The 14,554-nt window shown below is 37.2% G+C and overlaps 1 long non-coding RNA gene across 4 annotated transcripts; it reads left to right on the top strand.

Annotated features, from left to right (window-relative positions):
* Window positions 1-10,732: 10,732 nt before the first annotated feature.
* Window positions 10,733-14,353, top strand: LOC113306651. Of its 4 annotated transcripts, XR_003338761.1 has the most exons (10): window positions 10,733-10,918; window positions 11,043-11,091; window positions 11,498-11,601; window positions 12,135-12,459; window positions 12,805-12,900; window positions 13,078-13,142; window positions 13,268-13,321; window positions 13,421-13,519; window positions 13,650-13,726; window positions 14,007-14,353. It is a non-coding gene; the product is annotated as an uncharacterized LOC113306651 (long non-coding RNA). The 4 variants fall into 4 exon arrangements; XR_003338762.1 differs by lacking the exon at window positions 12,805-12,900 and having other exon boundaries at window positions 10,733-10,896; XR_003338760.1 differs by lacking the exon at window positions 12,805-12,900.
* Window positions 14,354-14,554: the final 201 nt, after the last annotated feature.

The raw sequence follows: 14,554 nt of genomic DNA, 5'->3' as shown, positions 1-14,554 counted from the left end.
TGGAGAGGTTATAGAGAGATTCAATCGCAAAAACTTCTTGTATGGGCCTGTTTTGGCTTAACAGGAAAGGTATAGTTAATGGATTCGGTGAAATTGGGCTAGGTATCGATCAGAAACAAAACAGGGGAGAAAACTAATTACGGAAACATGGAAAGATTTGGTCGATGTTTTGTTGGATTTCCTCGACTGTTGGATTTGGTACTAGTTGTAACAACACAACAAGATTTCTACGCGTGCTAGAATTGAGAGAAAATAGGAGTTGTCGACAAGTCAGGAAAGATATTCTCGGCATTGTTTTGATTTATCTTTGGCAGTTACGTGCAATGGGAGAAGGTATAATCTTCATGGATTCGTATCTTCCAGATTTGGGAAGTTCATAACCATCAAAAGACGCCTTAACTGAGGTGGCAGAGTTATTATCGTTACTTGGCAGAAAATAAAAAAAGATAACTCCGTAAATTTTGGTGAAAGGAAGGAGAGATTTTATCGAGTATTTTTGGTCCTGTTTCCTATATATAGGTTGAGAAGGAGTCATAACAGGGTAATCGAGAGTTGGGGGAAGTTTAGAGAAGAACAAAGAACGAAATCAAGAGTTGCAGGAAATCGTTTATGCTGGTGCCCAAGGAAGAACGCGAAGAACAAAAGGCCATTGAAGACAGTCGTTTCTGGGGTCTTAAAATCAGCGACAAACAACAGTATTTACAACAGTTTTCTGTAACAGTTCCATTGTAACAACTGTTTTGTAACTCCGATACACTGTTGCAAACAGTCTATGTTATTACTTTTCACTCTTTTAATCATCTTTTGAGCAACAAACACGTATTTTGAGACCATGATTAATATGAGGAGCTAAACCCCATTGCTAAGGCGACAGAGGAAGCTATTTTTCCAACAAAAAGTGGTATATTCTATTTTATCTTTTTATTTGCAATAATTATATGATTATTTTCCTTGAACTATTATTGAATATGATTTTTATTTGAGTGATTGTGATCTATTTTGATGGAGTATGCTTAGTTTTAAGACTTTTGATGCTTCATACTTGGTATTTACAATTACTACTTTTGAAAATCTACTTGTTGCAATATTTTAGAATCAAATTAAACGAGAAAATTGCATAAATATAAGTATTGGTTTAATCAATTTGAACTTGGAAAATAGTGGAATCTTAGCCTCAGTGTTTCTTTTAATATTGATATCATCTTTGTTTGAGTTTGCTATAATTTTTATTGTGTTTTCTATTTTAGTTTTGAATTTAAGTCTAAAAAAATCCTTCACAAGTCTGAGAAACGACACTCTTTTTACCACTATCTACAAATCACGTCAATTTTTGGCGCCGCCGACGTGGACTTGTTTTTAGGGTTTAGATTTATTCTGTTTTTATTTTATTTATTATTTTTGTTATTTTTTATGTTTTTGGGTATTTATCTTGTGTCTACAGGTTCTGGATCATAAAGAAAATTGAGCCAAAGAGTTTTGTGATTTCATAAAGACTTGGAGCTAAAGATTAAAGCAAAAAGAACAGAAAAGAAGACAATTTTATTTTAGACAATTTTAGTTTAGGGTTTGTTTATTTTCTTTTAGAAAAAAAAAATTGTATTAGGGTTTATTATTTTTGTAATTTTTCTTTTCTTTTTGGACTTTGGGACATTATTTTTTTATTACCCCACGGAAGGGTACTTTAAATATAAACTGTTTGCAGAGAAGGAGGACAATTACGATATTGTCTCTGCACCTTGGGTTCTCACACTTGACATCGGAGTCAGTGGCCCGGGTCGACTACAACCGATTCATCCCCCGTCTGGAACGGGAGGTAAGATTCTAAACACTCGCGAATCCCCTGTCAGCGAGTTACTGGACTCCTTCGTATGCATATATGTTGAGGACTGAATACAAACATTTATTTTTCTAGTAAAGGGCAAGGCCTGGCCATACAAGATAAGGGTTCAGATTTCATCACTGTTCTCTTCTTGCCCGCTTTAGGAACACGTAACCTACGCGAACCTAAGCCTAAAATTTTGACTAGAACGAGACCGGTAGGGTAACGATCTTAACAGAAAAGTCATTCGAACAATATTGGTTACTCTTTTAAACATACTTCGAAGTTCGTGACGGTTTCTGTAAGTTGAATGCGTGACTGCGCCGCCTTGTAATACCGGTGAGTGCTTGGGTATCAAAGCTCCACCGAGCTTCCCTCGCCTTTATTCAACTTACTTTAACTCGGATTGATTCCAGAGGGGTTTGCTTAAATTGTAACGAATTCCCTTTCGAAGGATTAGAAGCTGGTCTAGAAACAATCTAAGTGGAGCCATCATGCTTTTTGTTTACTAGAAATCAATAGGTTTGATTTGGTTGAGTCGGCCTTGATCTGTGTTTGCTTACCCTTCCAATTTAGAAAATTCTATTGTAGGCCTGAACGTAAAAGAGACGCACTAGGTAGATTTGTTAAAGAGAAACCTAGTAGTTCGAAGCGTATCGATTACCTTAATCTAGAGAGTCTGACTTTTGAAGAGTCTATTTTTGAACGTCCTTTGACTGAGGAGAGAATCCCTGTTGCTCCGATAGCGCCAGAAATGGAAACTTTGAAAGCTTTGTTGAATCCAACTAGGACTACTCGTCCTTCGTGTATTAAGTTAACTGAAACGGAGGCACTCTATGAACTGAAACCAGGGACCTTACAGATGCTCCCAATCTTTTTAGGGAAAGAAGATGAAAACCCCTATTACCATGTTAGGGATTTTGAGGAAATTTGTAGTACTCTAAGAATTAGAGGCTTAAATGATGATGCTTTAAAACTTAGGTTATTCCCGTTTTCCCTAAAAGATAAGGCCAAGTTGTGGATATATAGTTTGGACTCCGAGTCAATTGAGACATATGAACAACTTACATCTGCCTTTTTCAATAAGTTTTTCCCTAGGCACAAAACATCGTCTATTAGGACGCAAATATGCACATTTTCACAACAAGAGGGAGAATCTTTATATAGGTATTTGGAAAGGCAATGATTTATTATCCCAGTGTCCTCATCATGGTTTAGAAAAGGTTAGGCTAGTTCAGATCCCTTATGAGGGTTTAGATTATTCCACAACGACCATGGTTGAGTCTCTATGCACTGATGGATTTGAAAACCAAACTGTTGATGCGGCGATGAATTTTTTTAATGAAATCTCCGAAAAAACCCAGCAATGGGAAAATAGTAGGGAACCCCAGAAAACAATTCTTTTAAGTAGAGGAAACGTTAATAGGGTAGAAGGAGGCTATGAATCAGATGCCAAAATTGCTGCTATAGCAAAAAGGTTAGAAGCTTTAGAAGTGGGCCAGACTAGTGGTAGAGTGGAGCCTTTTTGGGAAGGACAGAATATTGAAGAGAAAGCCAATGCTCTTTATAATAACACTAGATTTTCTAACCGTCAAAAGATTGACCCATATTCAGAAACCTATAATCCTGGTTGGAGAAACCATCCGAACCTTTCCTGGTCTAAGGGCCGAAGTCAATGTCAGTTTAGTAATTCTAATGCTCCCCCAGGTTTTGGATATACTAAGAATCCTTCAGGACTAGCTCAGTTTCAGAATCAGTCAGATAAGAAAATCCTAAGTTTAGAGGAATCTCTCGCCTTGTTAACTCAGCAAACTGCAAAATTTCAGTTATCCGTAGAACAGAGTCTACAAGCTAGTAACAGGATAGGACAAGAAAATAGTCAGGCTATTTCCGAGTTAAAAACCCAGGTTGGTCTGATAAGTGATTCTTTGAGAGAAAAAGGTAAGTTTCCTAGTCAAACACAACCCAACCCTAGAGGAGTTCATGAATTAGGTGCAAAACCATCGAATCAATTGAATGCTGTTAGAACCCTTAGGAGTGGTAGAGTTGTAGACAATAAGGTAACCATGCCCGATAGTGAACATACTGTAGTTCACCCCTCGGAATCTCACCTCTCAGGACCAGTAGCTGAGGAGACTGATAAAGTTTCTGATGATGTGAATTCGGTTCCTGAAAGGTCTGATTTTATGCCTAGAGCCCCATTTCCTCAGCTATTAGTACCAACAAAGAAGGAATCGAACTTTAATGACATAGTGGAGGTTTTTAAGCAAGTTACCATAAACCTTCCTTTATTAGATGCAATTAGGAAAATTCCTGCTTATGCCAAGTTCCTTAAGGATATGTGTACGCGAAAGCGAAAACTTAGCGTCCATAAGAAAGCCTTTTTAGCTAGTCACGTAAGTTCAATCATTCAGAACACCACTACTCCAAAGTACAAAGACCCAGGTTCTCCTACCATTGCTTGCACAATAGGTAACTTCCGGGTAGAAAAAGATTTACTTGACTTAGGAGCCAGTGTGAACTTACTGCCATTCCATGTATACTTACAGCTAGGACTTGGTGAAATGAAACCTACTCAGATGACACTGCAGTTAGCTGATAGGTCTGTTAAAATCCCTCGAGATGTTATCGAGGATGTTATTATTGAGGTCGACAAGTTTATTTATCCAGTGGATTTCGTGGTCCTAGATACCCAACCTGTCCCTGACCCAGAGAACCAGATACATATGATTTTAGGTCGCCCGTTTTTAGCTACGTCTAATGCGATCATTAACTGTCAAAATGGTGTGATGAGTTTATCTTTTGGTAATATGACTATGGAGATGAACATTTTTAATGTCAGTAAGCAACCTGATGAGCTAGATGACACATGTGTTGAAGAGGTGAACATGATAGAAGCCTTAGTTCAGGAGTCATTACCAAACATTTTGTCTGAACACCCATTAGAAAGTTGTCTATCCCATTTTGGTTTAGATTTTGACGACAATAGCACTATTGAACAGGTGAATGCTCTATTAGATTCTACCCCCGTGTTAGACACTGATAGATGGAAAGATAGGTTCGAACCATTACCAGTTTCTGAGACTACCCTAATTCCTTCTTTAGAAAAGCCTCCGAAGTTGGACCTTAAACCACTACCCGATACTCTAAAGTATGTGTTTTTAGGCCCATCTGAGACTTTACCTGTGATTGTAGCTTCCGATTTGGATAGTGAACAGGAAAGTAGGCTAGTAAATGTACTTCAAGACAGTAAGGAAGCTTTAGGGTGGACTATAGCAGACATTAAGGATATAAGTCCTACTGTGTGTATGCATCAGATTCATTTAGTAGACTCCAAACCTTCTAGGGAGATGCAACGTCGACTGAACCCTAACATGAAAGAGGTAGTTCGAAAAGAGGTGCTTAAGTTGTTAGATGCAGGTATTATTTACCCAATTTCAGACAGTAAGTGGGTCAGCCCTGTTCAGGTTGTCCCCAAGAAATCAGGTATCACTGTAGTCCAGAATGATAATAATGAATTAATCCCAACCCGAGTGACCACGGGATGGCGTGTGTGTATTGACTATAGGAAATTGAGCAAGGTCACTAGGAAGGATCACTTTCCCCTTCCTTTTACCGACCAAATGCTAGAGCGATTAGCTGGACATAGTCACTATTGCTTCTTAGATGGCTACTCCGGTTATAATCAGATCGTTATTGCCCCAGAAGACCAAGAGAAAACCACTTTTACCTGTCCCTTTGGTACCTTTGCGTATAGACGCATGCTTTTCGGGCTATGTAATGCCCTTGCAACTTTTCAGCTTTGTATGATGAGCATATTTTCTGATATGGTAGAACGGTTCTTAGAGGTCTTTATGGATGATTTTTCAATGTTTGGTTCATCTTTCGATGAGTGATTGCATCATTTGACATTAGTGTTGACTAGGTGTAAGGAAAAAAAATTAGTGCTTAATTGGGAAAAATGCCATTTCATGGTTAAATCAGGAATTGTGTTAGGGCACATCGTCTCTTCAAAGGGTATAGAGGTAGACAAAGCCAAAGTTGACCTTATTAAGACTTTACAGGTCCCAAAAACTGTAAAAGATATTAGGTCATTCCTAGGGCATGTAGGTTTTTACCGTCGATTCATTAAGGATTTTAGCTTGATTTCTAGACCTCTTTGCAATTTGCTTGCTAAAGATGTTAAGTTTGTCTTTGATGATGCTTGTTTAGAGGTTTGAGAAGCTTAAGACTGTACTCACTACCTCTCCCATAGTCCAGGCACCTAACTGGAACCTACCCTTTGAGATTATGTATGATTCTTCAGATTATGCTATAGGCGTCGTTTTAGGACAACGAGAAAACAAATTAATTCATGTGATTTATTATGCTAGAAAAACTCTGAATGATGCCCAAATAAACTACACAACTATCGAGAAGGAAATTTTAGCCATCGTGTTTGCCTTGGATAAGTTTAGGTCCTACCTATTAGGTTCTAAGATCATAATCTATACAGATCATGCTTCTTTGAAATACCTTTTATCTAAGAAGGATACCAAACCTATATTGATTAGATGGATCCTATTGTTACAGGAATTTTCCCCAGATATTAGAGACAAAAAGGGTGCAGAAAATGTAGTAGCAGACCACTTGTCTAGGCTATTTGTTAGTTCCCCTAGTGATTCCATTCCTATAAGGGATAGCTTTCCTGATGAATAATTGTTCTCTGTTTCCCAATCACCTTGGTATGCAAATATAGTGAATTATCTTGTTACTGGTCGAACCCCTCAACATTGGGGTAAACAAGATCGTTCTAGGTTTTTAGCCGAGGTTAAGCATTTCTTTTGGGATGATCCTTATTTGTTTAAGTATTATCCAGACCAGATCATTAGGCGATGTGTATCTGAGAGTTACCAGTCTAGTATTATCTTCTTTTGTCATGAACATGCATGTGGGGGTCATTTTAGTGCTAAGAAGAATGTGCTAAGATTTTGCAGTGTGGATTTTACTGGCCTTCGTTGTTTAAAGATTCCCATAGTCATTGTGTTTCTTGTGAGCGTTGCCAGAAGTTAGGAACCATTTCCCGTAGAAATATGATGCCTTTGAACCCTATTTTAGTGATTGAGGTCTTTGATGTGTGGAGAATTGATTTTATGGGTCCATTTCCTATTTCGTTTGGTTATCTTTACATACTTGTCGCTGTAGACTATGTGTCTAAATGGGTTGAGGCGGTTCCGTGTAAAACGAATGACCACAGGGTCGTAGTCCAGTTTTTGAAAAAGAATATACTTACACGTTTTGGTACGCCGCGAGCTATAATTAATGATGGAGGTTCACACTTTTGTAATAGACCGTTTGCTCTTTCAATGAAACAATACGGTATAACCCATAAAGTAGCATCCCCATATCACCCTTAGACTAGTGGTCAGGTAGAGGTTTCCAATAGGGAAATTAAACGTATTCTAGAGAAAACAATTAATCCAAACAGGAAATACTGGTCGTCGAGGCTTACTGATGCCTTATGGGCTTACCGTACTGCGTTTAAGACACCCATTGGAATGTCACCTTATCGTTTAGTGTTTGGCAAGGCATGTCACCTGCCTGTTGAGTTAGAGCATCGAGCCTATTGGGCTATTAAGAACTTAAACTTTTCACTTGACAAGGCAGGAGCTCAAAGAAAGCTCCAGCTCAATGAGTTGGACGAGATTCATAGAGATGCATACGATAGTGCTAAGGAGTATAAGAACAAAATGAAACTTGTGCATGATAGGAATATTTTACGAAAGTCATTTTCTCCAGGTCAAAAAGTTCTTCTGTATGACACTCGTTTGCATCTCTTCCCCGGGAAGTTGCGCTCTCGGTGGACCGGTCCTTTTGTGGTCCATACTGTTTTTCCTCATGGCGCTGTTGAGACTGAGACACCAGATGGTAGTAGTTCTTCGAAGGTTAACGGTCAGCGATTGAAGCCCTTTTTAGAGCCTTTTCCTACAGGTGATGTTGAGGAGGTCCCTCTGGAGGACCCTGTTTACCTTGATTGGCGATCGAGGCGATTTTGTATGTTATATAATATTTTTGTAGGTTTTTGGTTACACTTCACCCAGGTACTATCTTTCCGACTTCTCTCTTTACTATTTCCTCATGTTACTTATATTTTTGGTACTGTTCTTTAATTAGAAACATTGAGTAAAATGTTAGATTTAAGTTTGGGGGTGGGTAGAACTTTTTGTTACCTTTTCGTTGCAATAAATAAACTTCAGAGCCTAGAAATTTATCCCTATTAAGGATGACACTAACCAATCTAAGTGGATGGAAGCATTTTGGTTGTAGGAGTTGAGGAACCAATCTGACTAGATGGCAACATCTGAAGAGTCTATTCATAAAAGCACATAGCTCAGGTGCTAGAAATAACATGATAGTTTCACCATATCTCGTTGAGTCCTTTTCACTTCTGTTTTATTTTGTTTTGTTTTTAAACTATGTTTCTATAAGTGATTAGGTGGGGCTCACGATTCAAGTGGTTACCAATGCTAAGGTGAATTAGAGTGATTGAGATACAAAAAAAAAAAAGAAGAGAGAAATTGAGACCAGACCATCAGACCAACTGGAATAAATTCAATAAAGTCGACCACTGGAACCCTTGTATATGCCAGTTGTGTTGACCTAGAGTTAGGATTATCGACCACTGGTACCCTTGTATATGCCAGTGTGTTGATATTAGTCAGACTAGTATCTCAGTCCATTAGGATAGGTTCATTTTGGCGGAGGATTTCAGACAGATATGAGAAACACTGTTCACCTAGTAAAGATCAAAACCATATATGTTTTTCTCTATATCCATCTTCTTGATCTATCCATGTGATTAGTTTCGACTCCGGATATTGATGTCCATAGTGCAACTATCTGAGTAGAGCTCTGTCACTTATATATGAATTTTAGTATGCTTGAGTGCAAACTCGTGTACAACAATTGGAATTTCGCATCAGGGTACTTCCTCCTGTAGTCAATAAGTATGCCAACCAAGGAGATTCTTTAGTGCCTTCTAAGATTCTGTGTAGATAGCTAGGGTCTGGAGTATAAAGGTTTTGTGGGTATACCTCTGGTAAGCCCTCCGGAGACAACACTCCGCCACTAGAGACACCTAGGGGTTTAAAGGCTTATTGCATACGCTAAATGCAATCGACGATGCCTGCGATAGTGAGTGAGGATTTTATTTTTTTAGATTTGATTTGCTCGAGGACTAGCAAATAATAAGTTTGTGGGTATTTGATAGACGCATTTATGTGTCTAATCTGTTCTCAATTATGTGTATTGTTAGTGCTCGATTTTGTACTTATTTGATTATTTTATGTTTTTGTAGGTGTTTTTGGAGAAATAAGCTTTTGCGGCAAAATTGGCTCAAAAAGTGGTATTTGCGCTCGTGGGAGAACATCACTAAAGACAACCCTCATTTGGATAAGGGACACCTCAATTACTAAGGGGCACCCACTTGATATATACACCCCAGGACACCCTAAGTGTTAAAGGCACCCAGCAGCAGGATAAAGGGCGTCATCTTCTACATTTGAATTTTTGCTTTTTGGCGGGAAACTTGTTGCAGCGAAGTTCAGTTTTAGGGTTTGATTTGTGGAAAGGTTATAGAGAGATTCAATCGCAAAAACTTCTTGTATGGGCCTGTTTTGGCTTAACAGGAAAGGTATAATTAATGGATTCGGTGAAATTGGGCTAGGTGTCGATGAGAAACAAAACAGGGGAGAAAATTATTTACGGAAACATGGAAAGATTTGGTCGATATTTTGTTGGATTTTCTCAACTGTTGGATTTGGTACTAGTTGTAACAACACAACAAGATTTCTACGCGTGCTAAAATTGAGAGAAAATAGGAGTTGTCGACAAGTCAGGAAAGATATTCTCGGCATTGTTTTGATTTATCTTTGGCAGTTACGTGCAATAGGAAAAGGTATAATCTTCATGGATTAGTATCTTCCAGATTTGGGAAGTTCATAACCATCAAAAGACGCGTTAACTGAGGTGGCAGAGTTATTATCGTTACTTGGCAGAAAACAAAAAAAGATAACTCCGTAACTTTTGGTGAAAGGCAGGGGAGATTTTATCGAGTATTTTTGGTCCTGTTTCCTATATATAGGTTGAGAAGGAGTCATAACATGGTAATCGAGAGTTGGGGGAAGTTTAGAGAAGAACAGAGAATGAAATCAAGAGTTGCAGGAAATCGTTTCTGCTGGTGCACAAGGAAGAACACGAAGAACAAAAGGCCATTGAAGACAGTCGTTTCTGGGGTCTTAAAATCAGTGACAAAGCAGCAGTATTTACAACAATTTTCTGTAACAGTTACATTGTAACAGCTGTTTTGTAACTCCGATACACTGTTGCAAACAGTCTATGTTATTACTTTTCACTCTTTTAATCATCTTTTGAGCAACAAACACATATTTTGAGACCATGATTAATATGAGGAGCTAAACCCCGTTGCTGAGGCGATAGAGGAAGCTATTTTTCCAACAAAAAGTGGTATATTCTATTTTATCTTTTTATTTGCAATAATTATATGATTATTGCCTTGAACTATTATTGAATATGATTTTTATTTGAGTGAATGTGATCTATTTTGATGGAGTATGCTTAGTTTTAAGACTTTTGATGCTTCATACTTGGTATTTACAATTACTACTTTTGAAAATCTACTTGTTGCAATATTTTAGAATCAAATAAACGAGAAAATTGCATAAATATAAGTATTGGTTTAATCACTTTGAACTTGGAAAATATTGAAATCTTAGCCTCAGTGTTTCTTTTAATATTGATATCATCTTTGTTTGAGTTTGCTATAATTTTTATTTTGTTTTCTATTTTAGTTTTGAATTTAAGTCTAAGAAAATGCTTCACAAGTCCGAGAAAAGACACTATTTTTACCACTATCTACAAATCACCTCAGAAAGCCTCCCGCTGCCTCATTTCTTCTTTCTTTCTCTCAGTTTCTTCTTCACTCTTCTTCTTCTTCGAAAAGCACTGCCGCTGCCTCCCATTTTCACTTCAGATTTCAATCTTTTAATTCAAATCGAAGTACCGCGCAACATGATTTTGTACTGCCGCTGCCGTTATTTTGTAATAGATCTTTATTTTTCAATATCTGAATTTTCTTGTAATTGAATTGAGTTAGGGTTTTATACTTTAATGGAAGAATCGATATAGTATTGTGATTGGGTTTTGTCTATTTTTCTAAATTCAGGGATTCACCAGCAGGAAGAAGAAGTATTAACTGATGTACCGGCAATTAGGTAATTTGGTGGTTCGTTTTAGGATCACTTCTAGTTCCCTACTTCTGATTTTGATTTAAATCATTTGATTTTGTTTTCATTTTTGGGGTTTTTAATGAAAATCGAACCCTAAGTTTTCTATTTGTTTTTTTTTTGAATTTGATTTTGTACTCATCTATGTTTCCGATGGAGGTTGGATTCTTAAATGGTTTTTTTTTGAAAGTAAGTCAGAAGATGAACTGGTGAAGTAATAATTTCTTTCTAAGTCAAGCTTTAGATAATTAATGCGAGGCTTTGGTTCCTAATCTAAACCCCAGTTTTGGTTTGTAGTTACAACTTTCTTTGTAGTATGAAAATTCAGCTCTGAATTATGTTTTAGATCCTGACTAGTTTGTTTTTTATTTGTCAACTTGTTGTTTGTGTGTAGGATATGAGATTGCAGAGATTATGGTTTACTGTCAAATGTCATGACTCCTTCCTTTGTATTGTATGCGCACAACTCATTCGACGAAAGTCCCAACGGAAGAAGGGGTAATAGTTCCTATTTTTTTGGTATATATATACATGTATATTTCGGTAATGGTTTGGTTTGAGCCTTTGTTTCACTTTGTTTTAATGTTGTATTAGTATAGTTTTATCACATGCTATATGGGGAATTCGGAGATAGAAATTTTTCATAGGGAATAACCTCTTCTTGATAAACTTTGGATGTTCTGTAATACGTAGGCATAGTTGCGCACTTCTTTAAATTATTTATTTTGGATTCCTGGGGAAGGAAAATAGATCTCCTATGTAGTATGCCTTTATAACTGTTGGCTTGTTATAAAGTCGTGTATGGATTATTTATATTAGAGGCTTAATATACCTTGATTGCGCTTTGCATTTTACCGTTTCTGAATCGAATGGAATGACCTGCAACAATATTTCGTACTTGGAAGTTCAGTAGGATCATTTATAAAGGTTAAGCGCTCCCGTTATAATGTGTGGAATGCAATTTTTTTTTTGGATTATGGCTAAATAGTTTAGTGTCCTGCATTTTTCCTAAAGAAACGACTATGTGACAGGTACTTCGTAGCTCAAGGCTGTATCAAACCACTGTGCGATCTTTTAATCTGCCCCGATGCTAGGATTGTTACCGCCTGTTTGGAAGGTCTCGATAAGACTGAGAAGACCATGGAATACACTGATGAGGAAGAGGGATTGGAGAAGATTGAAAACTTACAGAGTCACGCAACACTGAGATATATGAGAAGGCGGTGAAATTCTTGAGACTTACTGGGTGGAGGAGGAATATGAAATGCCTCCTCTAAGTGATGCTGCCCGGACAAAGTTCCATTTTGGAGGGACCCAGCCCCAACTTCCTTCTGGTGGATTTAACTTCGGCTGAAGGTATGCCCACAGAACGACCATATTTTATATTTCTGTATGGATGAGAGGCATGGAAAATGCTATACTGAGTAGTATCTTATTCCAATATGTGGGCAAAGTTTTGCTATGATTAATATATTATCTCTTATTTGGGGCAGTTGGGTTAAGTTTGTTATTCTGCATCTTAATTATAGGAATTAGATATGTGTGCCATTGTCCATCACTGACAACATACTTCATATACATTTACTCTTCGTAAGGAATGTCATTTGCGTCATCAATATGGTGTATTCTTGTGGCTTTTAAGGTTGACCCTTCTATTATACATTGTTACTCTTTTTTGGCTTAAACATTTTGTCGATGTAGGCTCAAATGAATGCGCAGCTATGAATAACATGATTCTTCCCATGTATCTCTACACCACTATAACTAGAGTAATGCAAATGGCCCTGCTGTATTGAGGTCTGTAGACCATTGGTTACCAGATAACGATTTATTTTTCTATTCTCTTTTGTTAACTTTCATGTCATACATGTTTAAAAACATCTGTCAGCGACTCAGTTGTGTGTCCTTATATACTTGTGCTTATGGCTTGAATCTGATCTGTACCATTGTTGATGATGTCTGATTGATCATTAGGAGTGAGAGTACCTGTTGTGTAAATTCGTCTCTATACTGCACTAGGAAGAATCCGACCCTCTATGGTAAGCATTGATACTCATTTATCCTAGAAACTCTTCACCAGTCTGAATCTTGTGTTATTTGGTCCCTTAATCTATATGTTCCAAATTCAGAATTCGGTTGATAGGCTTTTAACTTTGTTCTGCAGTTCAAAGACTTCAGAAATCGTGATGCTTTTGAATTTTTCAATCGTGATATACAGGTAAAGTCTTTATTCACTATTTTTTAGTTCTTGTCATTCTAAAATACAACCTTTGTTAGGGGAAGTTTAGGTCTGATCACGGTTTGTGATGTTCTGCAGGGGACAACATCTGTTGTGCTTGCAGGGATTTTTTCCGCCTTGAAGTTGGTTGTTGGGACTTGAGCTGACTATGTATTTTTGTTTCTTGGTTCTAGAGAGGTAATCCATCTATCTCTACAAAAGTTTGACTTTAGTTACTGAAAAGCAATCTTATGAAATATAATAGATAGAAAAGAAAGGTGGCTTACAAATGTCGTAATGTCACAATAACATCTTACGTACTATGCAGAAAACTCGTAGATAGAGAAATCTTGAATTGAGTTGATCGTTAGCGACTCGAAAGAAATTTGGCTTTGTAAACTCCAGGTACTTGAATAACAACCACTTTATGGAATACAGATCACATTGGATGTGCGTAGTTTGTCAGTACCTGCTTTAATATTGGCAGTTTGAATTCTACCGAATACTACATAGATTAATGTATGTAATGGGATTCTTTTAAATCATTTACCAGCAATATTTGTTCATGTTGCATTCACAAATTGCATTGTTTATGAAGTTTAACCTTACCTCTCTTGGTACAATTACTCTTGGTACACTTCTGCATATCCATTATATGTAACCACTTGGAATTCTATCTTGGCAGCTAAAGCATCGGAACAATTCCTGCAAGATCTCTGTGACAAGATATATGATGTTACCATTCATTGAGGAGTTAAAGACCATGAGTTCTTTGTATTTGTAAGTGGAAATCATCATTTAGTTTGAAATCATCATCTTCGCACGCCATGGTTATATTTCTTAGAGAATGTAATACAAAAAAGATAGAAAACATAAATTGGTGGTTTGTTTATTTATAGCTTCTGTTTCCTCCTCTTCTGTCTTTGTGTTTCTGTAACGAGTGTATAGATGGTGGAAAATGTATGATTCACAGATTGAAAATATATGAATTACTGATTGAAAAAAAACATATTGCAATTGTGTGTCAGGCTCAGGCTTAATCATATTGCAGGTCTGTAAACTGGAAAACCTGGTTCATGATGCCGTCCTGGAATACCCATTTTTTTTTGAATTAAAATTTTAAATTTTTTCACAGGAGTAACTGTTACAACATAGGAGGAAAAATGTATGTAAAATAACACGTGTCATCATCCCAGTAGTTGTTGCAAAAGAAAAGTAACAGATTAACTGTTA

This window comes from Papaver somniferum, chromosome 8 (genome assembly GCF_003573695.1).
Source record: "Papaver somniferum cultivar HN1 chromosome 8, ASM357369v1, whole genome shotgun sequence".
NCBI lineage: Eukaryota > Viridiplantae > Streptophyta > Magnoliopsida > Ranunculales > Papaveraceae > Papaver > Papaver somniferum.
The sequence above is the reverse complement of the archived record's forward strand: the minus strand, read 5'-3'. Positions and strand labels throughout refer to the sequence as shown.